Source organism: Oryctolagus cuniculus, chromosome 16 (genome assembly GCF_964237555.1).
Source record: "Oryctolagus cuniculus chromosome 16, mOryCun1.1, whole genome shotgun sequence".
NCBI lineage: Eukaryota > Metazoa > Chordata > Mammalia > Lagomorpha > Leporidae > Oryctolagus > Oryctolagus cuniculus.
The window spans coordinates 44,226,423-44,251,241 of NC_091447.1; the positions used below are offsets into that span (position 1 = coordinate 44,226,423).

At 44.1% G+C, this 24,819-nt stretch overlaps 1 long non-coding RNA gene across 2 annotated transcripts in view; it reads left to right on the forward strand.

The window, feature by feature from the left end:
- Positions 1–24,387, forward strand: part of LOC127492630 (uncharacterized) — a 49,125-nt gene extending 24,738 nt beyond the window's left edge. The window contains exons 3-4 of one of the 2 annotated variants that reach the window (XR_007922259.2): positions 13,163–13,694; positions 23,182–24,387. This is a non-coding gene — a long non-coding RNA (uncharacterized lncRNA). Of the gene's footprint in view, positions 1–1,601; positions 2,229–13,162; positions 13,695–23,181 lie in introns of those variants that run through there. The other variant, XR_007922260.2, reaches the window with a different exon arrangement.
- Positions 24,388–24,819: the final 432 nt, after the last annotated feature.

Genomic DNA, 24,819 nt, shown 5'->3' on the forward strand with positions numbered 1-24,819 from the left:
TGTGAGACTAATGTCTGCTAATACTAGCTGACAGAATCAAAAAGGGAGAGAACGATCCATCCTGGGTATTGGGATACACAGTAGACTCATAGAATAGCAGATGTCCTAAATAGCACTCTGGCCTCAGAATCAGCCCTTAAGGCATTCGGATATGGCTGAAGAGCCCATGAGAGTATTTTAGGCATGGAAAACCAAGACACCCTGGAAAAAAAAAAGACCTAAATGGAAGATCTCTGCGAGTGAGATCCCAGTGGAAAGAACAGGTCATCAAAGAAGGAGGTACCTTTCTCTGAAGGGAGGAGAGAACTTCCACTCTGACTATGACCTTGTCTAAATATGATCAGAGTCAGTGAACTCAAAAGGCTTCCATAGCCTTGGCAACTCATGACTAGAGCCTAGGGAGATTACTGACGCCATAAACAAGAGTGTCAAATTGTTAAGTCAACAACAGGAGTCACTGTGTACTTAATTCTCATGTGGGATCTGTCCTTAGTGTGTTGTCCAATGTGAAGTAATGCTATAACTAGTACTGAAACAGTATTTTACACTTTGTGTTTCTGTGTGGATGCAAACTGATGAAATCTTTACTTAATATATGCTGAATTGATCTTCTGTATATAAAGATAATTGAAAATGAATCTTGATGTGAATGGAATGAGAGAGGGAGCGGGAGATGGGAGGGGTATGAGTGGGAGGGAAATTATGGGGGGAAAGCCATTGTAATCCATTAACTGTACTTTGAAAATTTATATTTACTAAATAAAAAAATAAATAAATAAAAAAGAAATATCTCTTGTGTGGGGCTGGTGCTGTGGTGTAGTGAGTAAAGCCACTGCCTGCGGCACCAGCATCCCCTATGGATGCCAGTTTGGGTCCCAGCTGCTCCACTTCTGATCCAGCTCTCTGCTATGGCCTGGGAAATCAATGGAGGCTGGCCCAAGTCCTTGGGCCTCTGCACCCACATGGGAGACCCGGAAGAAGCTCCTGGCTCCTGTCTTCGGATGGGCGCGATTCTGGCCATTGTGGGCAATTGGGGAGTGAAGCAGCAGATCGAAGACCTCTCTCTCTCTCTCCTCTGTCTGTGTACTCTGACTTTTGATTTTGTGTGCTTATTATACATTTTCTTAACTTTTTCTCCTTTATGATTCTTATTAGATCAATCTGGTCTTTTTGAGTCTTTTCCTTCTTATGTACTTTAAAAAAAGATTTATTTACTTGAAAGAATTAGGGAGAGAGATATCTTCCATCTTCTTCTAAGAGCTTCTGCCAGGTCTCCCATGTGGGTGGCAGGGGCCCCAGCACTTGGATCTTCTTCTGTTGCTTTCCCCAGGCCATTAGCAGGGAGCTGGATTGGAATTGGAGCAGCGGGGATAGGAACCAGCTGTAGGTGCCCACATCACAGGTGGTGGCTTTACCCACTATGCCACAATGTTCCCTCTTCTCGTGTACTTTTTAAAGAAATTATATATATATATATAATATATGCATATATATACATATATATATCTCCCTTTTCCTTCATGAACTACTCTTTAATTTTTGAAAGCATATTTGCTTTAAGTCTAAGGTGAGCCTATGTCTGTCTACCTTCTTCAAAATAGCACTGAAGCACCAGCATCCCATATGGGCGCCGGTTCTAGTCCTGGCTGCTCCACTTCCAAACCAGCTCTCTGCTATGGCCTGGGAAAGCAGTGGAAGATGGCCCAACTCCTTGGGCCCCTGCACCCACATGGGAGACCCAGAAGAAGCTCCTGGCTCCTGGCTTTGGATTGGCGCAGCTCCATCTGATGCGGCCAGTTGGGGAGTGAACCATTGGATGAAAGTCCTTTCTCTCTCTTTCTTTGCCTCTCCTCTCTCTTTGTAACTCTGACTTTCAAATAAAAATAAATAAATCTTTTTTAAAAAAGGCAAAAAAATAGCACTGAGTAATAATACCAAACATGGGGGCTGGCACTGTTGTATAGTAGGCTGGGCCTCCGCCTATGGCACTGGCGACCCATATGGGCGCCAGTTCCTGTCCCGGCTGCTCTTCTTCCAATCCAGCTCTCTGCTAATGCTCCTAGGAAAGCAGTGGAAGATGGTCCAAATACTTGGGCCTCTGCACTTGTAGGGCAGACCTGGAAGAAGCTCCTGGCTTCAGATCAGCCCACCTTTTGCCGTGTGGCCATTTGGGGAGTGAATCAATGGATAGGAGACCCTTCTCTCTGTCTGTCCCTCTCTCTGTCTGTAACTCTACCTCTCAAATAAATAAGTAAATAATCTTTAAAAAATAATACCCAAACATGGGCCTCATAGTCTCAATTTCTCCTACTCTTTTTCTGTGTTAGAAGGGTTTTCGTTTCTCACTGTTTGTACAACCTCTTAATTGATTTTCCTTAAAAAAAAAAAAAAAAAAAACCAAAAAAAACCAAAAAAACAGTGGTTCTTGGAGTTACAAACATATTTAAAAATTTATTTGCTCACCATTCCGCTTGTACTCTACTTACTACTTTGAAGTTAAATTTTTTTATTTCCTGAAGTAGATCTATTTCCAGTTCTTTCAGTGAGATCCTAAAGTTGGTAAACTCAATCTTTGTTTCCTTAAAATTACTCTTTGTTTCACCCAACATTTGAATAATAATCAAGCTTAGTATGATGTTTTAAATTGATACTTACTGTCCTCAGTGTTTGGAAGAAATTGTTCTGTTATCCTATGGTTTCCTTTGTTGCCAGTAGGGAATTGTCCTTTGCAGTTTTCTATTTAATCACACATTAGTATTTTTTTTACAGTCCTTTATTCCGTGCATCCCTAGTGCAGTGCTTTTCAACCTTTTGGGAGAGAGGTTCTCACAGTCCTGTGGGAATCTGATGGCAAAGCTCACCGCCACGTGCACCTTTGCTCCAGATCGGGGAGCTCAGAGGTCCCGGATGTCTCTGAGTGCTGCTAACAATCTCTGTCTGGAACTCCCCTAATAAAGACAAAACACACTCAATACATTTTTTTTTTTTTTTGCTAAATTAACTACTTAATGCGCATATGTCTGGGGGGAGCTCTGGGTGCAAAGAGCAATGCATTCTGGGCGATCCTGGGTAAATGCAGCGACTCAGACCTGCTACCTGTTCCTCTGTTGACAGTACTGAGAAGGGTTCATTCTTACCCTGTTCATGCAAATATTGTCATTTGAATAGAAAAATGAAACAAGTATCATTTCTTATATAGATTTTTCTATTTTAAAGTGACAATTTGACTATTAGTAATAATACCCTTTCAAAAAGATAACTAATGCTTGCTTTTCGAGTCCCCAAAGCATTTCTAAATATATTATTTTAATTCCTTTAGTCATCAAGTAAACCTAGCTGAGAATTATTACTTTTTTTGCAGTTGAGGAAGCTCAGGTTGTAAGAAAATTAAAATGAATTGCTTGAGGTTATATAGCTAGGTAGCTGAACTTAACTCAATTTTCCATTCTACTCTTCCTGACCTCTCTTCGATGCACTTCATTCTTCATCCTCCATTTTTCTTGACTTAGCTGGCTCGCACTGCCAAAAGAAAGCTCCACAGAGCAAGTGGCTCATAAACACCATGCACTGATGTCTCACAGTTGTGGAGGATGGAAATCTGAGCTCAGGGTGCTACTATGGTTGGGGTCTGATGCCAGCCTGCTGCTTGGTTAGGCAGTGGCCACCTTTGTGCTGTGTCCTCCCAAGGCATAAGGCTGAGGGAGCTCCACAGGGTTTCTCCCATGAAGCACTAATGCCATCCATGAGGGCCCCACCCTCCTAGTCCATCACCCACCACAAGTCCCGCCTCTTGATGCCATTGCACGTGGAGTTGGAATTTCAACTTAAGAACTTTCAGGGCTATCAACATTTAAGATACCATGCATCAGTGTTGCATATTGTATCCCCCAATAATAATGACCATACATTAGGAAGGACAGCACCCTCAGGCCTTCGGGGTGGCACTTCAGACCTGGGCAGCCCTTGGATATGCTCCATGTGACCTACAGAGGAAAGGGAGGGGGTCTGAGTGATTCTGTAGGACAGTGACTGTGTGTGACAGAAGACTGTGTGACAAACATCCACAGAGGCTTCTCCTACCCAACTAAGTGACCTTCAGTATGGCAGGTTCTTCCATCAGCCTGCTTTGTCTGACATTCTCCTTTGCTCCTCAGGCCTTATTGCTGGGGTCCTTTCCATTAGACCTATTGTTCACATGTCTCTGTAATCTGAACTGCCTTTTTTTTAAAAAGATTTATTTATTTATTTGAAAGTCAGAGTTACACAGAGAGAGGAGAGGCAGAGAGAGAGAGAGAGAGGTCTTCCATCCAATAGTTCACTCCCCAATTGGCCTCAATGGCCAGAGTTGTGCCCATCTGAAGCTAGGAGCCAGGAGCTTCTTCCAGGTCTCCCATGTGGGTGCAGGGGCCCAAGGACTTGGGCCATCCTCCACTGCTTTCCCAGGCCATAGCAGAGAGCTTGATCAGAAGTGGAGCAGCCGGGTCTCAAACCAGCACTCATATGGGACTCCGGCGCTTCAAACCACGGCGTTAACCCACTGCGCCACAGCGCCAGCCCCTGCCTTTTACACTTTAACATGCATCAGTCAGTTCTTCAAAGCATTCATCCAACTTTCTTCTGGTGCTCATAGCGGTACGAATTGGTGCAGCCTTTGAGGAAGAGTGTCTGGCTGTATCTAGTAAAGCTGAAGATACACACACTCCACACTGAGCAGTTCCGCTCCCAAATAGAGAGCCCAGGGAAGTGTGTGTACATGTGCACGAGAGGCGTGCCCACACACTCTTCACAACAGCTCTTCACACAATGTCGCCAACCTGGAAACTACCCAAATACTTGTCAACAGTAAATTGATAAGTGAATCGTACCAACTTACACAATGGGATACTATACAGCCCTGAGGATGAGCAAATTATACTATGGGTGAGTGACACAAAAAACGTGCACCATATAATTTTCATTCAAATTTATAACAAAATAAGTGAAATTAATTTCTGCTTGTAGAAGTCAGGAGAGTAGCAACCCCTGGAAGGAGCAGAAACTAGAAGGGGGACATGGAAAGTTTGTGGCATCCTGACAATGTTCTAGTTCTTCCTCTGGTGCTGGTTATCTGAGGGCATTCCATCTTTGTGCAATTACGTTTAATACTCTGTATGTACATTATAAGTCTATTAGAGTTAAAATATTTATCTCTGCCCAAAATTAATTTAAAAATACATATCCAAGACTTAAAAATGCCACACAGATATACACGGATTTGAAGATGTAAATCGAGTCTCTTCCCTTTTTAAGAAAATCAAAGTAAATCACTATTGTTATCTTCCAGCTGTGTCTCCAACTTGTTCATTTTATGGGGTATTATGTGAGTGTCCTCCCACCAAACCACACCAGGATCAGTAAAGGAATTATGTAAATACAATAGCCACACTGATGAAACAGCAGTTCTATATCTTAGCAGCTGTGTGCTTCTGTTCATGTTAGATAATTAGCCAGAAAATTGTTTGCATAATTATTTTATGGAGCATTTGGTGATTTAACCATTTAACTCTGAAAGCTTATCCAAAAGTCATTAAACCGTTTAAAGTGGTAGAGATCACAGTCGGTGCTGTTTCAGCAAACTTAACAAAACCCAAATGGCTTCAGAATTCCATGGATCTCTTCTGTGTACCCAATCATTGCAGCTGGCAGGGCCAAGCCAGCTTTTGCTTTTTAAAATTTTATTATTTTCTCTCTAAAGGACATGTGTGTCAACTCTTTTAAAATGATATACAACCGAAATGAGTTCTTGGGCCTGCCACTGCTCTTTCTGATTAGATGAAAGTGCGCATGAATCACTGCCTTACTTATTAAATCCATGTGCCTCGTCCCCTGTTTGTGACTAAGACACGTTGAGAAGAAATCGAGAGTTACAAAATGGGAGGCAAAAGCGACGAAGGGAAAATTGACCTTGGAGATTGGTTTGAAAAATATTTCTGACCCACCAAAATACAGCTAACCTTGTAACGTTTTGATAGCTTTTCTAATGTTGTAGTAACAGTGTATTTGATGATGTGAGGCTTCAATGAGGAATTTTTTCTTCTTCTTTGTTTATTTAGTTTTGTGCAGTTGGAGCTCAATTCTACGTGTCTGGCAAGATCCAGAGGTGTTATTGGTGGAGGCAGGTTGACTGGTTAGAGCACTGGGCTTGGGGTCTGAATACTTGTGTTTAGATCCCTACTAGGTCCGCCTCATAATATATGGCCTCTCAAAGGCTCAGTCCTTGCTTCTAAAATGGGAGCACTGGAAGCAATTACAGAGATGCTGCAAGTTCAAATTACAGTCGAAATTCGTATGATCACCTCTCAGCTCTGCCTTTACTTGCTCTGTGACCTTGGGCTTGTCGTCAGTTAACCTCTCTGCACGTCTGGCTAATTTCCATAGTACCGGTGTCATCTGGTGGTTGAGATTTGTCTCAGTCTGTTTGCGCTTCTGTAACAAAACACCTGAGCCTGGATAATGAGTAACAACAGAAGTTTATTTTTTACACTCTGGAAGCTGAGAAGTCTATGGTCAAGGCGCTGGCATTCAGCATGTGGGGAGGGTCTTGCTGTGTTCTTATACCATGGATTGACTCATCCAGGAGAAGCCCCTCCTGTTAACACCATCACACTGTGACTAAGTTTCAGGAATTTAGGGAGGCACATTCAGGAAAAGCACTTGGAGTGTCCTGGCGCAGAATAAACACCTGCCAAGAGCGCTGTGGTTACTTTCACTCCTAGTTGTTGCTGGAGAGAATAACACTGTGTGCATGAAAGGGCGACAAACTATAAATCCTAGGAAAGATCATTCCCATTCTCCCGCCGTCTCCCAAAGATGACCCATTTATGGTTCTCCAGGGGGAGAAGTCCGAGGAAATTCAAAACCAAATTACTAAGTACAAGTTCAGGTTAGTGCACCCGAGGGAAGAAAACCAAATTGCTTAGCTGCCATCAATTAATTAAGTCTTTACAGAGAGCCCACTGCAGGCACAGCTCAGCTGGAAGATAGAAACTGAATAGTTAATTCGAGAAGAACAAAAGAGGGACAACTATTGCTCAAGAAACACACGCGCTCTGTCATTTTAAAACCGCCCCCTTGGGAGCCGCTGCTAGCGGTCTGGGTTTCTTTTTAGAGTGATGAAAATGTCCTAAAACTGATTCTGGAGATGGTTACACAACTCTGTGCATGTGTGCATTCTAGAAGATTCTACACGCTAAATGGGCGAATAGGTTGACATTGAATTACATCTCAAATAAGGCCATATATATATATATATATATATATATATATATATATATACCCCTCCCTGTAGTTCAATTCATAGTACAGGTTTATCAAACGGAAGAGACTGCATTTAGGCTGGGCTGGAGGGAAGCCTGGCTGTGGGGCCAGCGCTGAGAGCAGGTCCCAGGGTGACCGTCGAGGCATGAGGATGGGACCTGCAGACCCTGGCAGCCTGAACCCCTAGTCCGGGCACACAGAGAAGGACCTCAATGTCTTTATTCTTCCATTGTTCCCCTTTAGTTTCTAAATAAGAAAGGGATTTGTAAAGAAACCACCACCCGGCCCTCCAGGGTGTCCCCTTGGGCTGTCAAACCTGTCGTGGGGGGGGGGGGGGTGGTTAGGTTCCCCCGGCGGGCAGCGGGGGAGTGGGAGAACGAAAAGCAGGGGCGAGTGACCGGGCACTGTGGAGAGAAGACGGCGAAGGGACAGGGATGCCGCCCCGGGAGAGGCGCCCGCCTGGGCAGCGCACTGGGTCCAACCCCTCCCACACCGTTTGCCTTTGGTAGGGTCTGCGAAGGACGACACTGGGCTCTTGGGTGGAGGAGGTGCTGCTGGCGGTGGCAGGGGTCTGTCCGTGGCCCCTGCTGGCACCAGTCTGGTCTCCTCGTCCAGAGGCGAAGGGGGCTCTGGCCCCCTGCCAGAAGCGAAAGTTGCTTATTTCCAACACAAACAACGAGAAGCCCTCGGAAAGAGAAGTGCAGACTTGAGAAAACACAAGCTCGCCCAAAGTCCCCAGAACAAACGCCCAGATCGCGTCCTGGGGCGGGGCCGAGGCCGGCTGGGAAGGCCTCTGGAGGCCGGCGGGAGCCACTGGGGCCTGAGCTGCAGCCTGGAGGCCTGCGTGGAAGATTTCTGCCGCCGCCGTGGGAGGGAGAGGGACCTTTCCAGACCTCCCGAGCGTCTGGACCACTGAGCGAGGGCGAGCCTGGGCGTGGGGTGACGGCCGCGCTCCCTGTATGTGACTTTGCGGGGAGCTGCACTTTAATTATCAGCACATCTTTGTCATTTTTTTTGCCGAAAGTCACAAAAAAGGGTCAAGTTCTGAAATATTCTAGGAGACAAAACTAGCGAGTAAACGTGTGAAGGGAAGCATAATATGCGCATAGCTTGAAAGTATCTCCTGATGAGATTTTTATTAATTACAAAGAGTACAATGGCATCAACATTTTGGAGGGGAGGAAGGGCAAGCTGACATGGAGTGCGATGAAACACTGAGAAAGGGCCAACTCATTTTCTGTGATATTCTTGCTAAATAAGCATAACCTGAAAATAGTTGGAAGCAAATTCAAGCTCCGAGACCTTCTGCAGAATAGCTGGTTAGCATTCTTCAACTATGTCAAGGTCTTAAAGGACAAGAAAAAAAGATACGGAAGAAGAGCTCAAGATTAAAAGGGAAGGAAGAGACCAAGGGCAGCACCTGATCCCGCATTGCTGGATTGCATCCTTTTGCCAGGAACTCCATTGTGACAGCAGTAAAATTTGAATAAGGTCTGAGGATTAGGTAACGTGTAGCGGTGTTAATTCCCTGATTGAAATAATTGGATTGCACTTATGCAAGAAAAATGCACGTATTGGGGGGAATCAAAGACCTGGAAGTAGTTCGGGGTAAAGAGGCGTCATAGCTGCAACTTTCCTTCAAATGTCTGCAAAGTGGGACAACAAGGATGTGTAATTACAGGGAGCAAGAGCGGCGAGGCGCAGACATTTGAAGAATGCGGGTGAAGGGTTGGTCAGACCCTTTGCACTATTATTCTAACTCCGTTGTAGGTTTGAAATATTTCAAATTCACAGGTTAGGAAAACATTACGTTTCCCAGGAGAGCAAAGTGAAACACATCCTACACGGTCCGTGGAACTGCGTTTTGTCTGTAGAGACTCCAAAAGGAGGGTGCCGGTTTGGGTAGAGCACGTCTCGTGGCAGCGCCACGGCTGCACTGTGTTTCTGCTGGAGCTTTACAATTCCAGAGACCTCTCTCCGGAGCCTGCTCTGGGGGTTGCCAGTCCCATCCTTTCCCATAGAGAGCCACACTTTTTAATGGTGAGGAGAATGCGAAACACTCCCTTGACACTCAACATTTGGAAATCATATCTAATGTGATAGGGAGGCCGGGGCCCTTCCAAGGAAATTACTCCCCATCCTCCTTCTGGGTGCTGCGTGGAAGGGCTGTGGTTTTGGATTATTAAGATAATGAGATGCAGATGAGAACATGCATTGCAGTGCTACAGACTTGAAACGCCTTCTGCTGGATCCCAGCTCCCTCCTCTCTCTTCCTGTCTCGTTTTCTCTTTACCTGTTTTATGTTTATGAGTTCATGAACTCCCATCACCAAGATACTGTAGGAGGAAGCTTAGGACTTTGTAATTCATCATTTGCCAAGGGTCCTTAGAAACCTCAGTGTAGCCTTCTGCCTCCACCCTCACCCCAAGTTGTAACTGTAACAGGTGAAAAGAAATAAAGAGAAGGGAATTAATAAGTGATTTATACCAATATCTCATCTAATTTTAGTGGAAGGTGGGTGAAAAATTCACTGACAGCTTGGAGACGAGGTTCAGCGAGGTTAAGAAGGGGCTGATGCCATGCACACGGTTCTGTCTAACTCTGTAGCCAGTGCTGGTTCCACTTTGCTGTTTAATATTAATGAAATCTTATTAATTTAAAAAAGCATTCTTTTTCTAATAATGGGGAAAATTATATGCCAAAATGTACAGAAAACTTAAAAAAACATAGAAAGGGCATTTTAAGAACTCTAATAATTTTACTACTTCATAGTTTACTTTTTGTGTTTATGATTTAACTGAAAACTTCATTCACAAAATAAAAAAAATTTGTAGGAAGCTGTTCTTCATTTTTTTTGTTTACTTTTTCTAAGTATACCATGAATAAAATTTAAGAAACTAAAAAAATAAATTTCTATCTTCGACAGTAATATATTTAAATAGTTTTTCAAAGGAAGACCTTCTGAATATTAATTACACAGGGCCACTTAAGCACCTTTCAGCTCCAGAGTTGAAGTTGATGTAAATATGAGAGACACAAAGGTGACAGAGAACACGTGCTCTCTAGTGGAAGTTGATGTAAATATGAGAGACACAAAGGTGACAGAGAACACGTGCTCTCTAGTGGCTATGTCTGCTTTCTCAGACTTATTTTTTCTTCCTCTTACTCATCAAAATACGTTGGCTGAGTGTCATTGAGACCATTCCTTCACTAAAAAAATAAAATAAAAATAATTCAGTGAGAGAAAGTTGATTGGCTGAGTGAATAGTGTAGTTGTTCTTTTAGAGAGAATTGACCTTGAAAACACAGACAAAGACAGAACTGTGAACTCAAATCTATTCTCCTTTTGTAGGTCCATGGGTCAACTATGTTTCCCAGATTGCTTGAGGCCAAATGTCTAAGTTTTTCCAGCAGTGAAGTGTGTACCTCCCAGGAATGGCCCACAGAAAACTCTATTTTTACTTTTCCATCTCCATCCTCTTCTGTCTTCTGGCACATCTATTAGCTGTCTCCAGGCAACTCTGGACATTGCATGTTGAAGAACTCAAGGGCTGTCTCTCCATCAATGTCATCATTGGCTGAGTGGAGCAGAACAATGACTTCATAGACCTCTGCTGGTCTAGAAAATTACTGGATTATTGTTTTTTTTTCTTAAATATTTATTTATTTATTTGAAAGGTAGAGTTGAGAGAGAGAGAGAGAGAGAGAGAGAGAGGGAGAAATAGATAGAGCGAGATCTTCCATCTGTTAGTTCATTCCCCAAATGGCCGTAATAGCCAAGGCTGGACCAGGCTGAAGTCAGGAGCCAGGAGCTTCTTCCAGATCTCTCACATGGATACAGAGACCCAAGTCCTCAGGCCAGCTCCAGCTGCTTTCCCAGGCATATAAACAGGAAGCTGGATGGGAAGTGGAGCAGCTGGGACACAAATCGGCACCCATATGGGATGCCAGCCTTGTAAGCGGTAGGTTGACTTAACCCATTATGCCAAAGTGCCAGCCCCTACTAGATAGTTATGTGAACTTAAACTTTCATTAGGCTTAGCCATTACATGCTTAATTCTATATGTTACTGTAGCTGAGCATATTCAAACTATAACAAAAAGATCTTGGAAGTCCCTTCTAGCTGTAAAATCCTAAAATAAATGTATATTGAAGTCATTCAAGCAAGCCTATCTTATGGAGGAAAGGGAAACTTTTTGGACTGTTGATAGGACTGTAATTGCTATAACCATTATGAAAAACAGTAGGTAGTTTCCTCAAAAAAATTAAACACAGAACTACCATATGATCCAGTAGTAACCCAAAAGAATTGAAATCAGTATCTCAAAGAGATCTCTGTACTGCCTACATGTTCACTATAGTACTATTCTCAATATCTAAGACACAGAAACCACCTAAGTGTCTCCGGACAGATGAATAGAGAAAATGTGATCTATCAGGGCCAGTGCTATGGCACAGCAGGTAAAGCTGCCACTCGCAGCACCGGCATCCCCTATGAGCGCCGGTTCAAGTCCTGGCTGCTCCTCTTCTGATCCAGCTCTCTGCTATGGCCTAGGAAAGCAGTGGAAGATGGTCCAAGTTCTTGGGCCCCAGCATCTGCATGGGAGACCCAGAAGAAGCTCCTGGCTCCTGGCTTGGGATTGGCCCAGCTCTGGCCATTGAGGCCATTTGGAGAGTGATTCAGTGGATGGAAGACCTTTTTCTTTTTCTCTCTCTGCCTCTTCCTCTCTGTAACTCTGCCTTTCAAACAAATAAATAAAACTTAAAAAAAAAAGTAATGATAAGTAATGAGATGCACACACACACAAAAGAAAATGTGGTATAAATATAATGGAATACTATCTGGCCATTAAAAAAAAAAAACAGGGAAATCCTACAAATATGAGACAAATATGAGTTCTGTATGGCCTTACTTCCTTTTGGAATTTAAAAATTTCAAATTCATGGAATCAGAAAGCAGTGTTGTGGTTGCATGGGACCAGAGCCTAGGGGAAAGGAGAGATGAGAGATGTTCACCAAAGAGTAACAGCTTTCAGTCACAAGATGAGTAATCCTGGGACCCAACGTGCAGGGTGGTGGCCATAGTTAACTCTGTGGTACACACTTGAAATCGCTGTAGCTCTGTCCCAAGAAAGAAGTTCCTGAGGAGAGAGCACGTTTTCAAGCCTTCCTGCTCTCAAGTTTGGTGGCCATAAGCCAAACAAAGATGGCCACATCACACTCAGTCCTACCAGACAGCACTATTGAAGAGAGGTTTTAAGAACAAGCAAACATAGGCTACTTATAAGAATTTCCTTCCTACTCTTGTATCTAGGCCAATGATCCCCAATTGTGTACATCCAGGACTCCAGTAAATGATGCAAACTCTGTTTACCATGGGCATTTGCAAAGCCTCTCCCGTTGTCAATGAAGACAGTTCACACCATGAAACACATGATTCAGATCAGGGCTAATTAAAAACAACACCACACTGATCAGTAGCAACAATTCAAGTCTGATACTGGTTATTGTTGCTTTTTTCAGTAAATTAAATTGTGGGGGTCAGGGAAGGACGTGTATTTTAGGTTCCAGATTGGAATTTTCTTTTTCAGGTCTAATATCTTCACCATCTGACAGGGAGATGAAAACATCCACTTTCTGAACTAAAAAAATGGGTTGGATTACATGATCTCAAAGGTACCTGCTAACTCAAAGCTTTAACGATTTGAGGGTCTGTGTTTTTGTGTGTTTGTTTCACTTGTGCTTCTAACCTGGCTTTCCAAACTTGCAGTCTGTTTTTCTGTATCTAAGAAAGCAGTGATGGAAGCTTCCACCCAGTGATAAAAGAAAATTTTGAACATGACATCCATTGATTTGTTCTTCTCAGCTTCCTTGTCTAAACAGCATGCATGATGGTCAAGAAAATGGACGTCAGAGACAAGCAGCCCTGGGACTGAATTTGATTTCTACTACGTGTCTACATAGAAACTTGGGCAAGTTATTAAATTTCTTTATGCTTTCTCTTCTCTTCTTTAAAAAAGAGTCAATTATAAATGACAATTTAAGGTAATTCAATGAAATAATGTATATAAAATGTTTTTGCATGGTTCTGGACATATAGCAAGTATCTAATAATTTGTTCCTATTATCAATAGATGCTGGAGAGTGGGCATTTGGCATAGGGGTTAAGATTCCACTTGAGATGTCCAGATCCCTTATCAGAGTCCCTGGCATTGAGTACTGGCCCTGCTCCCTATTCCAGCTTCCTGTTTATGCATACACTGGGAGGCAGCAGGTAATGGTTCCAGTGGTTGGATCCCTAACATCCATGTTGGAGACCCAGATTGAGTTCCTGGCTTAATGGCTTCAAACTGAACTTGAGTCTGACTATTGCAGGCATTTGGAAAATGAACCAACAGGTAGGAGATACCTGACTCTCTCTTTCCCTCTCTCTTTCACTCTCCCTTTCAAAGAAAAACTTTTTAAAATATTTGCTGGGCCAGTGCTGTGGCATAGAGGGCTAAGCTTCTACCTGTGGTGCTGGCATCCTGTGTGGGTGCCAGTTTGGGTCCCAGCTGCTCCACTTCTGATCCAGCTTCCTGCTGGTACACCTGGGAGAGCAGAGGAGGATGTCCCAGGTAGTTGGGCCCCTGCACCCATGTGATAGACCTGAATGAAGCTCCTGGCTCCTGCCTTCTACTTGGCCCAGTCCCAACCATTGTAGCCATTTGAGGGAGTGAACCAGCAGATGGGAGATCTCTCTCTCTCTCCTTCTCTCTCTGTATCTCTACCTTTGAAATAGCCAAATAAATCTTTAAAAACTAAACATTTTTAAGTGCTAGAATCAATGTGAATAGTTAGCATCCCATAGTGAAATAAATGTAGGTCCTAGAGTAAGGAAAGAACAAGTCAAATCTTGGCATATGACAAGTTATATGATCTCCAGCAAGTAGCAAACTCTGTAAGCCTTCATTTCCTCAGGTGTAAGATATGTTAACAGCACAGAAAGTGAGACCTGGAGGGTTGAGAGTTGTGGAGCACTTTCTCATGAAAGTGACCTAGGATGAATTCAATATTGGCATTCGTGGAGGTCGTAGTAGAAGTAGTGCAGCCCGTGCTGTTGTCAGCTCTGATTCTCCACCATCATCACCAACATCATCATCATCATCATCATCATCATCATCATCATGTCAGTGGTCTAGAATGGAACTGGCAGGTAGAGCCAGGCTGTTGGAGAAAGTGACTGGAGGTGAACTGAGAGAGACAGTGCAGTGACATGGCCCTGGTCACAGGGTATGACCTGGGCCAGTCACTGTCATTTGGGGCAGGTTCTTCAGCTACTCTGCAGAGAAAAGGAGAATTGCAGATCTGTTGTGTGGTTGCCACCGATGATGAAGGAGAAATGGCTGTAAAAGTCATGAACGTCTCTTACAGTCTCTGAATTCTCCAACTGGACATCAGATGAAATGATTTAGGACACCCTGGTTCCAAGCCATGTAATGGCGAAAACCCTGTAACTGATGAAAATGGGAATGGGGAATGTCAAGGGGGTCTCCATGCCCCTAGGTACAGAGGGAAGTGGCGCTTGCCAGACTGGTATATTCAGGAGGGGGCCTTTAGCTTGATCACAAGGACAGAGCCCAGATCCCTTCAAGTTTCTCCATGCTGTCCACCAGCCCGTCTCAGGGGATCAGCCAGACAGGAGCTTCTGGTTTTATGATTCCACTTGAGATTCTCCCTTCCTTCCCGGTCCATGTCATCATCATCCATTGCCTTCAGGTGGGCCCATTTGCTGGGAGTTCGTCTGCACATGACAGGGGACAGGTGCCACTCCTGCTCCGATGTGATAGGAAACTGCTCCCCCTGAATCCCAGTCCCTGTGTCTTCACTGCTGGTCTGGCCTAGTTCCTGACTCCTCGCACACACCCAGCACTGTCACTCACAGCTCCTATTTCCACCTGGCTAATACATGAAGAGTGTAACTGGGGCTTAGTCCATATTTTTTTGGAGTTGGGAGCTTCCAAGGCAGGTATCTGCAGTACGTTTATGCCTGTTAGGTGGGTTATAAGGAAAAAGGATGGGACAAAGGTCTGGCACAGGGAGCATGCCTCGAAGCCACCATGATAAGTGTCTTCAGTGTCACACCACCTTCTCCCAGATCTAGAGAGCTTTGACCTTTAAGACAGGTGCTACAGGCTCCACTCATCCTCTCCCAAACTGAAAAAAAAAAAAAATAGAAAAGATATTGAGAATAAAATCAATTGGAGTGATAGCATTTGGTGAGGCAGAATGTGCCATACCAGACAAGAGAATGCATGCTCCTGTTAGCCAAACCTAAACAGCTCTCAGGGCTGTGTGGAACTGAGACTTGGGTGTGGCTGTGGAAGGGACAGTTCTCAAGCTCTGAGCTCAGCTTTAATCCAAACTTCCAGTGTGCTTGGGGCCAACATGGTCCCTCTATTGCTTGACTTCACACTCCCAACACAGCCCGTGCTTTCAGGACTAAAAGACAGGGAAGAGAGGAGGAGAAAGCTTTGTTTGGCTGCTCTTTGAGTGCCAGCAATCTCGCTGTGGATTTCCTGGGTCGCAATGCTGTAGTTTCTAATGTGCTCTCAGATCAGACTTCTCTCATCACCTTCATGCAGGTGGGTGGCGCTACCAGCTTAATCCCGATTTCTCAATAGTACGTGTCCTGTTCTCTTCTTGGCTTGGTTTCCAAGGAGCCAGAAATGCTGCTGTCTGACTTCCTGAACTAATGAGTTACTACTGGGACAGCACAAATAATTCCTGGGACATCTTGGCTCACTTTTGGAGGGTGTTGTTTATGAGAGCGCCTTAAACAGGGATCAGAGGGAGACAGTAGAGAGCTATAAAAAGAACTCTGTGTAGTCATTTGGGGTGGAGAGATGGGAAAAGCTTCAGTGTTCTTCCTGAAGAGTCCCTAAACAACAGAACTAAGCTTCAAACACGCAAAGATCCTAAAATACGTTGATGTTTTAAAGTCAAAGGGAAACCAAACACCAACTGATATGGGGAAGTATTTGAATGAGGAGGTGTGGTATCTGACTCAGAGAGATGACTTTCAAGGTCCCAAGACCGGGACAGTGGGGATTGCTCCTTTTAAGGTTTTATAAATTTTCATCTTGCTGTTGTTCTTGTAAAGGGAAAGCAAGTCTGTCCTTGAGAGAACTTGTAAGACAGCCTTCTCTTTAAAAAAAGCTGCACCGAAAACAGTGAAGTGTCACAAAACTTTCAAAGAACCAAGATCAACTTGGTGTTTGACAAAGCTAATATAAGAATGGTAATCAATCCCTTGGCAATGGAAATTTTAAATTTAAAATAAGCTTCAACAAAGCCTTTGAACCTTCAAACACTTTATGCTTAAGAAATTAATGGGTCCCCAAAGAAGTCACATTTCCTTTTCTGTTTCTGTAATATATTCTTCAATTACACTAATCAACAATGCCGCAAAATCACTGACACCAGCCAGCTTCCAAGTCGCGTTTCCAAATGCTCGTTTGCTTCCACAGACTCGGCGTTGTAAGATAGCTAATTGAGGTTTATATAAGCATGGATAAATATTTGGTGGAGATGGATTTTCTCATCCTGCTGCCACCTTTTGCTTACCCCCGAATGGTTTCCTATCCGCTTTCCCTTCTCCTGTCATTTCTGTTGAGTGTGATAAACTATCTTGCTGACAGAGATATTAAGTTAAAACCTTCCTTCTGCAGTATCTATAAAGAAGTTGAAACACCCGTCAGATGAGTGTTCTTTTAAAGCAAATTGGAATTTTGTGAGGTTTTTATTTTCTTCTTGGAAAAATCAGCCAATGGGTTACCAGTTGCCCATACTTTTCTCCACTCTGGACATCAAAAGACCAAGTGTTATGACATCTATCCTGTTAGATATGATCCTCCTTGTAAATCGTCTGTATTTTTTTTAATTTAAAAAGAGATTGTTTTATTTACTTGAAGAGTGTCAGAGAGAGAGAGAGAGAGAAGGAGGAGGGGGAGGCAGGGAGGAGGAGAGAGAGAGAGAGAGAGAGAGAGAGATCTTCCATCTGCTGGTTCACTCTCCAAATGGCCCCAACAGCCAGAACAGGGCCAGACTAAAATCAGGAACTCCATCCAGGACTCCCACATGGGTGGCAGGAACCCAAGCACTTTGCAGTCTTCTGTACCCTTCCCAGGTACATTGGTAGGAATGCTGGATTTAAAGCAGAGTAACTGAGATTTGACCTTGCACTCCAATATGGGATGTTGGTGTCACAAGCTACTGCTTACTTCTTAATTGGCTGCATCACAATGCTGGCCCTGGTGTTGCTTTCATGGTATCTACTTTGGACTCCGTCTCTAAGTCTCACTTACTCTTCTCAGAAAAAGCATCTCCAAAGACCCTGTTAACATAATTTTTCCATTTTGGTTCTCTCAGAAATGGAAATCTTACAAATAAAAGGCTCCAATTTTTATTTTACAAGCCTACTATTACACAAAACAGATAAACAAGAAGAAAAAGCTTCAGTTTTTCATTTGGGTACTCGCCCCTCTCCTTAGGAGTGGTCAGTGTCTACCAGATAGGACTGGTCATTTCTCATTGTTGCTGATGATCTAGAGAACTGTTTCTGATTCTTTGTGTCCTGCAGAGAGCAACTTGCTCTGAGCTCCCTCAGCTCCCCTTGGACATTTCCACTTTGACCATCTCCTTTCTGCAAGACATACACACTGTGTCCATTTCACTAACACCATTGCATCAGCTTAGAAAACCACTTGACCACGGTACCTCCCCTGTGGTGAATGCCTCTCCTGGGGACTTTAGAACTCAATGGGGAACCTCCCAAGAAAACATTGCATTTCTAATGGTGGAACTACCTGTACCGGCCTATGTAAGATTTCTGAATAGATCATAGAATAAGGTAGACTTCTGAGTCATATTATCCCAGAAGGTTAAACCCATACAGGCACAAGTCTTATCCTTTGTCAAACTAATTATGGATTGTCAACTATTTCAGATGTTCCATCATGTATGGTCTAGTTCTGTTACAGGAGAATTCTGTGTCATGAGAAATGGGCGGGGGTGGGGGGCCTGGTTCATATTCCAATGGTAACTCAGCTCATTTTCAAGTAGAGCCGCCACTGCGAGGAAAACCAGGACATCTGGCATGACACAAGTTATTGTACACTTGGTTCAACGTGGTCATTTTAGTCGAACAACTAAAGACTTGGCATTCACAATACAGTTGTCAAGGCTGACAAAGATCTCTACAGCCTTACCTTGTTATTCTTGGTTTTGCTAGAATCAGGAGACTTCAGTTTCTTCCCTTTAGCTCCCAGGAGTGAGAAGGGCCTTTCATGTGCTTGCTTCTCTGCCTTGAATATAACTTTCGTTGTTGCATACATATGTTCTCATTACTTTTGTCTATTTAATAAGATTGGTGATATGTATTAACAGGCAGCGTTGGATGAGTGTACTTTTCCCACACAAGTACAGACAAATAGAAACTGTTTGGGTCTAGCTCTTTACTGGAATTGGAAACTGGAAATTGATGAAGGGCCCCTGTGTCCAGAGGTAGAGTCAGACCATTCTAGCAGGTGCTCATCAAGGAAGGCAGCGATAGGCATTCAGCTACCCAACATGGCCACAAGCAAAGCTCAACCTTCCACAGTCCTGGGAAAATGAGATGTTACACGTTCATAGCAGGAGCTGACAATTAAGCTGAGTGAACAATTGTGCGAGGCAGGGGAGTGGGGGTTCATGCTGCTTAGCCACATGCCTCAGGTGCTGGGTTGAGTGTGAGGCCGAGGGCCAAATGCTTTCAACCACCCAAGAAGCCGGGGATCCTAAAACCTAGCAGCCTGTGGCACGTTGCTGTTTGTTATCATGGAGGCTCCTGTTCCTTCCAACGATTTCCTCTGGCATGATAAGGATTTTGTGAGGTGCCAGGGGAGATATAATTCATTAGAATCAAGTAATGATTTGTAATATTTAAACGATTCCATTAAACCAGGAAGCAGGTCAGAAACTAACCTTTAAATACAGCCAAGGGAGAAAGTCAGCCCAGCAGCTTAAAATATATATCTTTTGCAGGAAGCATGGAGCGTATAATTAGCTATAATTTCTGCAACTGCAGTCAGGAAGCTTTATTTTTTTGGCTGATAGGCAGTGTTATCTCCTGATGGCCTGGGAAACCAAATCCTGGGTTGCATTCCTGGCTCCCACATGCACCCATGTGGGTGGCTTTGGGGAAAACTGGGCAAAGAAGCAAAGGCAAGGAGGGGGCAGGGCGGGGCCAGGAGCTGGAGAAGTTCCTCGGGAGGATTTGGGGGGGGGGGATAGTATTCTTTTGTGAGGAGACACTGAATTTTGATCATTTTACTTCAACATATACTGCCTGCCAGGGTAATAATTTTCCCAAGACATTTTTAATACTCAATTCACTGGGCAAATACTATACTTCTTGCCTCTTGCTGGTGGTTGTGGAGGAAGTTCTATGAGCTACTGTTAAAGGATCACTTTTATTTTTGGCTATTTCAAACAGTGTAGTTGTTCTTTTTTTTTCCAATGGGTAAGTCTCAGTCTGGCAGAGACATTAAAAATGAGTGAAGGTGGAAATGCTTAGAAATATTTGATCTCTTTTCAGGGAAGCTGAGCAGAGCAGAGGGGAGTCTCTGCAGAAGCCTTGCTGGGTGGAAGCACACACAGCAACAATGGAATGCACACAGCAACAATGAAATATGCACATACACACCAGAGTGCATATACCCACAGTGAAGTGCACACACTAACAACGAAGTCTGTTCACAGTGAAGTGCATACAGCAATAATAAACCGTGCACACATGCAATCATTTGCATACACCAACAATGAAGTATGTACACACACAATGGGGTGCCCACACAATGGAGTGCACACACTAACAATGAAATACACACCAGCAGTGAGGAATGTACACAAATGATGGAGTACACACACAACGGAGTGTGCACATACCAATGAAACACACAGTGTAGGGCACACACCCACAATAGAGTACACACAGCGAAGCACACACCAACAGTGAGGTCTGTACACCAGCAATGAGATTTTTCTTCAGTGCCTCTTGTGGCCTTGGATTCTCCCCTCTAGTCAGGCCCCAAAGGGGAAGAAACCCAGTTCTCTGACATTTGATCTAAATCTTCTAAAGCCACTGGGGAGGCTATGAAAGCTCAGGTAGGGGCAACAGAACAAAACCAGTAACGTGGCAGTAAATAAATCTGATTTTTGTCCATTCCAGCCAAGGCTGGTTTGGTTTGCTGGGAAGTGATTTTTCTTGCTTTTTTTTTTTTTTTTTTTTTTTGAGGTTGTCAAATCTTGACTCATCTTTGCCCTCTGAGCCACATCAACCAACTAATCATCCCAGCAATGATGAACTAACAGCCATCCATTCTGTCCTTAACAAGAGTGACGGTAATTGGCATTTTTTAAGAAAAACATTATCTCTCCCAGTTATTTATCAGGATTCTGCAGTGTACTAAATTTCTTTTTCTAGCTATTTATAAAAATTCTGCAGTCCATTTGGGAAAGAAGATATATGATTTTAAAGGATTTAATCTTAAAAAATAGTGTTCGCTTAGCCTAGCACCAGAAAAGCCCAAATACTATTTCTCTCTTCTGCTTCCCGGGATGATCTCCTTTGATGGGGATCACGTACAGATGTGTATTATACTGATATTCCCCAGATAACACGTCTTGAATTACAAACCCAGGCATCTTCCTGATACTGAGGAGGAGAGGATAAAGCAAGGAGGTGAACAACACTCATTAGATGAGAAATGGGAATGCAAGGGGCATCTTTCCTGGGACCTGCATTGCCAACATTTATCTCGCAACGTCCACAGTATACAAATAATTGCCTCTGAGCTCCGACTTGGTCAGAAACCCCGGCTCACTGCCTCCCAGAAACAGCCGGAGACCAGTCCTCGGGAGGGTGGCGTCTCCTCCCCAGCAGCTGCTCATCTCTAATGTCACAGTTCTGTGCTGTCCTCCAGAGCACAGCTGCATTGTGCCAGCCATGAATAAATCATTGACCCTATTTTATTAATAAGCCTAAGCTAACAATACTCCCAACCTGGCCCTGTTCTTCCTTTCCCGCGGCGCCTCCGAAACATGTGCCGCACGGCTCTTCCTGTGCGGAGACAGGCGGTGAGCCTCAAGGTCGCGCCTTGTGGGATCCGGAGTCTGAAGCGCCAGCCAGCTGTCACCAGGTGATACCTAACTGCAGCCTGGGCAGTGGCAGATGATGAGAGAGTCCACTTCCAAGAGAATTAGGTTCCCTGGGCCACGCACTGCTTCCAGGGCGCCCCATGGGGGCAGGCAGCCCTAAGTATCCCAGGGAGAGAGCTCAGGCAAGCAGCAGAGCAGAGGAACACACTCACCTTGCTCTCATTGTTTATAAATACGGTTTTTTAAAACCCACCACTTTTTTTTTAAATCTTTGCTTAAGAAACAATATTTTAATGTTGTATTCCTCCCTTATGGTGACCTCGAATCCAATCCACCTCCAGCCTTGTGAAACACATAGAAATAGATTATAAACTCTGTTTTCAAGAACTTTGTCAACATGCAAAGTGCCTTGCTGTGTCATCAGTTCTGTTCTTACTGTGTTTAGGCCCCTTTTGGAAGCAGAGGACAGAAAACCAACTTCCAATAATTTAAGCATTAAAAAAGGGAGAAACTGTTGACTTAATAGAAACTTAAAGAAGTCGTTTAGACTTGGACTGAATCTAAGCATTCCAAGAATGTCATCAGTTGCTCCCTATCTCTCTAGAGATGCCATTTTCAGACAGACAGTGTTGCCTGTTACGCATGAGATTAGGATGTGAGCAGAGTTGACTTCATGACTGTAACTTATGCAGAGCCAAGGCCCTCTCTTGGAAGGACCCACAGTTGATTTGATGCTCTATTGTTGCCATCTAGAAATTCTTTTTTTTTTTTTTAATTTATTTATTTGAAAGGAAGAATTACAGAGAGGCAGAGGAAGAGAGAGAAAGGTCTTCCATCTGCTGGTTCACTCCCCAAATGGCAGAAACAGCCGGAGTTGGGCCAATCCGAAGGCAGGAGCGAGGAGCTTCTTCCAGGTCTCCCACATGGGGGGCCCCAGGGCTTGGGCCATCTTCCACTGCTTTCTCAGGGCCTTACAGAGAGCTGGATCAAAAGTGGAGCAGCCAGGACTCGAACCAGTGCCCATAAGGGATGGAGGCACTGCAGTCAGCAGCTTTACCCGCTAAGCTACAGTGCCGGCCTCTAGAAATTCTTAACATCTGAACAAGAGTCCTCACATTTTAATTTTCATTGGGTTCCCCAAATCATGTAATCCTACGTAAGACACTGCCGTACACTAACAATGATTTTGTGAATGTATGGGGAAAAAACTGGACTCTGTCTCAGAATAACTGAGATGTGGGATTATGATAATTGTAAGTTTTCTTCTTTCTTTTCTAAAATGACCATGCATTACTTATGTAAGGAAAATATTTTTTTAAAAAACTTGATAAATTAGGGGTAGGCATTGTGGTACAATGGTTAAACTTTGGGTGCCCACATCCCGTATCAGAGTACCTGGGTTTGAGTCCAGTCTCTACTTCTGATCCAGCTTCCTGCTAATTAACACTGAGAGGCAGCCAATGAAGGTTGAGGGACACCATCCATATGGGAGACACCGATGGAGTTCTGGGCTCCTCGCTTGGGCTTGGCCCCACCCTTGGCTATTGTGGGCATTTGGGGAATGAACCATGGAAGGAAGATATCTCTGTCTCCCTCTGCTGCTTTGCACTTCAAATAAATAAATAAACTCTAAGAAAAATGTATAAACTATTGATATGGAAATGTCACCGAAATAAATTTCTTGTAAAATATCCTTTCCATTTCGAGGTCAACAAGAATGAGCGCTGGAAGGCTTGTGTTGCAGGTGGAGTCTAGCAGGAGGAAGTCACCACCAGAGAGGAAGCCGAATGCCCTGACCGGCGGCAGCTGATGGTTGGGGATCCTGAATGGTGATGCTTCCAAGGTGCCCAAACTGTTTTCACATCGTCTTCCCAAAGACAAGAGTGATGAACTCACAGTCCATTCCTTTGTAACTACCGACTTCTGTATCTGTGCCAGGTTGCCAGTGTGCCTTAGAAGAGCACCTTATGGCTCTGCTAATGGGGCACATGACAGACTTAGGAGCTCACCACAGCCTGAGCTTGGTGCCTTTCCGCACTCTGCGTCTCTTTATTTGGAACTTCTCCCATTTTCCACCGTGCATGCAAAACCTAACTCTGCCTTATCAACTCTGAGCAGTCATTCTCCTTCCACCTGTCCAAGAAAAAAAGGTCCTATGGCAAGAATTTCCTTAGCCTCCCCCTCTTCAAGATTTTCTTCACTTTAAAAATCTCTCTCCACTGGCACCCGTGTCTTATCTTTCAAATGAGCAAGGCCATGTTTCTTTTTTCATGTAGTAACGTAATGCCATCCTCAACTGGAGTACATTTTCAAGACAAGACGCCAAAATTCACCTTCATCCAATTCTTTGTTATGCAATATGTCTTTCAGGACTTGAAAAAATCTATGTGTGCTTGAGTAAAACTTTCTGCACTTTGCTTATATTCTGGTTAGCATAATTTAATCTATGTGCACATTAGCTCTTCTCATCTGCCTAAGATCAGAGTGCTCTCTTCCTGTCTTTCTGGCATCACCTTGGCTGTCTCTAACAGCCAGTCTCCAAAGATGATCCTCAGGGCCGGCGCTGTGGCTCACTTGGTTAATCCTCCGCCTGCGGTGCCGGCATCCCATATGGGTGCCGGGTTCTATTCTGGTTGCTCCTCTTCCAGGCCAGCTCTCTGCTGTGGCCTGGGAGGGCAGTGGAGGATGGCCCAAGTGCTTGGGCCCCTGAACCCGCATGGGAGACCAGGAGAAGCACCTGGCTCCTGGCTTCGGATCAGCACAGCGCTGGCCATAACAGCCATTTGCGGGGGGTGAACCAATGGAAGGAAGACCTTTCTGTCTCTCTCTCTCTCCCTCTCTCTCACTGTCTATAACTCTACCTGTCAAATAAATAAAAAAAAATAGGGTTGGTATAAAATAAGGTTAAAAAAAAAAAAACAAAAAACAAAGATGATCCTCAAAGGACCATACATCCCAGTATCTGTATTTGTGGCTTTGTGTAGCCCATCTTTTGAATTTGGATTGGCCTTGTGACTGTCTAACCAACAGAATGGAGTGTTAGTGGCACTGTATCATTTCTGGATCTATGTGGCCAGAAGACCTGGCACCTTCTGCCTTTGCACTCTTGAGATTCAGATTTAAGAAGTCCACTCAAAGAAACCCAAGCCAACCACATGGTGAGATCCTGTGGGAATAGAATGAGAGACGTCTCAGCCTCTCAGCCAATCTTCCAGCTGCTAGAGGCAAGTGGTGATGCTGTGCACGATCCAGCTCAAGCCACCATCGTCCTTGCGTGTGATGTATGTTGGAGCATCAGAAGACCCATCCAACTGAGCCCAGCCAGCCCACAGATTTGTAAGAGAT